General features: G+C 37.6%; 1 long non-coding RNA gene across 1 annotated transcript; it reads left to right on the top strand.

The window, feature by feature from the left end:
• The first annotated feature begins 279 nt into the window (after positions 1–279).
• LOC307250016 lies at positions 280–1839 on the top strand. Its single transcript, XR_013844859.1, has 3 exons — positions 280–357; positions 1211–1287; positions 1377–1839. It is a non-coding gene; the product is annotated as an uncharacterized lncRNA (long non-coding RNA).
• The last annotated feature ends 353 nt before the right edge of the window (positions 1840–2192 follow it).

Raw genomic sequence — 2192 nt, forward strand, 5'->3', positions numbered from 1 at the left:
GTTTTACATAGCATTTTTTAAGTAATGGAGAATTATATTATATGTACTCCAGCCTTTGAGGAAAAGTAGTCCAAGGTGTCTGTAACAGTATAAGCCGCGTTAGCTAGCTTTGAGGTGGTTTCCCGATCATTTTAGACAGGACAGGAGGCTTATTATGTGACACGGTGAAGTTGAGGAGGGGATACCCATTAAACACCAGGACCTGCGGTGGTTTAATAAACAGTTGAGCTGCTTCACAATCTCTGTCCGGAGCCACAGCAGTGTACAGACTGACGGTCACGAACACAGACCTAGGGTTTAGCTAGAGCCTACAGGACACGGAGCCATCAGAGATTCATACCACGGAAACTATGAACTGTAAGTCTGGTTTTCTTATGTTTTTAAACTTCAAAGTTGGTCGGTATAATACGTTCAATGATGAGAAGCAACGTGTGGTTATAATGTATTGCAGGCAGCATAGCTAACCACTAGCTAACAAGTCATAATGGGTATAACAGCTAATGTTCGTTAGCATATTCTTTTAGAGGATGTACCGTTTTTTAAGGCATTTGGTCACTTCTAAGGATGTTAATAATTAACTGTTAACGTAAAATAAGAAGGCTGACCAATGAATCCTTCCGTTAATCAGTTAAAATAATCCCGGCGCTAGCCAGGGAAATATGTGTCAGCTGAATACTGGAGTCTCGTTGCTATAATAATAATCAGCGTGTCTGCTTTTCTGGGACATCGGCACCTTCATACATAGCCTACTAGTTCTACATCAGGATGTAATGTTAGCATGTGTCGACCTCATATAGAGCGTTTTCTGTCTTAATAGTGGCTATGAAGATCCAAATAAACACATGTGAGCAGTATACTATTCTGCTCAGCCCGTCTCAACATCATGTTGCTGTTTCTGAATAAGAACAGGTAGACAAGCGTCCCATTATGCAAAGGATTTTTTTTTTAATTGTGCAGCTCCATCGTGTTTAAATCATATCTTATATCTGTTTTTCCAGCCTGAAAAAAACCATTTACAACTAATTTTAAAAGTCACTAATGACAAGATACCCCCCACGAAGAGAATGAATTGCAGGGCTGTTATAATAAACTATATTGATTAGTTTTTAGCTTTGTGTTCTTCATCAACTCGAACCTACATGTATTTTATTTATTTTATAAATCTTAACATTATCTTAACATCTGAATGGCACAATCTGCTTTTCCACAGACTCATCTTGGCTGTCCTGCACAAGGCCTGCACAAGTGTCTGGGATTTCCACCCTGTCAGGGAGAAGCCATTGTACAGTGAGCAGCTACAGTCAGTCCTAACTATTATCCGTCATGTGTTTACTATAACATCACTAATGGGATCTAACAATTGTTTCCGTCCCCAGTGTATGCATTGCTGAGGGAAGGACACTCCAGATAACTGAAGACTTCACTGCTCCTGCTGCCTTGAGAAGATCTCCGAAGATGGAGCAGCGTGGAACTCACCTGGCAGTCACAGCACATCAGTCTGACTCTACACTCTACACACAATTTGTTTTCAATTTTTAGATTGTGATTATTATAAATCTAGACAAAGTCAGATCATACTCAATTCATAATCATATTGATTGCAGTAAATGAGGTGACATACTCAGTCATGTTTATTTGTTTGACATATTAAAAAGGTAGGGGAGATTTTGATTAAATATGGTAAACAGTTGGGCTACAGACCAAGGACTAAGTTACTAGTTTTATGTTTTGTTTTATAAAGTCTTGTTCCGGCACATGCCAGAGCATTTTGGGTATTTTGTTCATTTTCTCTTAATAAAATAACGCCATACAAAACTTTACTTGGAGGTATGCAATTGTGAGTGCATTATAGTTTTAAACTGGTTGATTTGTATTTTTCATTTTGACCGTATGTGTATGTTTAGTAAATCCACAAATATTTTAAAAAGTCCAAATCTTGTGATTTGTTTGTGGGGTAAGCTTTTACTATACATTTGTACTGATTGTGCTTTGATGTGACAGCTGCAAATCATAAATATAATTGATATAGGGCATTTATTAGTCTTGCTTTAGCAGCATGCAGACCTACTTATTAATGCAGCACGTGATCTGAATTAACATGTTCTAAACTGCATAAAATGTTATGGTGTGACACTTTGTGATTGTGATTAATTAAAGTAATCACTGAAATGAGGTTATATGAAGCTTTGTAC

This window comes from Ammodytes marinus, assembly GCF_949987685.1.
Source record: "Ammodytes marinus genome assembly, chromosome: 4".
NCBI lineage: Eukaryota > Metazoa > Chordata > Actinopteri > Uranoscopiformes > Ammodytidae > Ammodytes > Ammodytes marinus.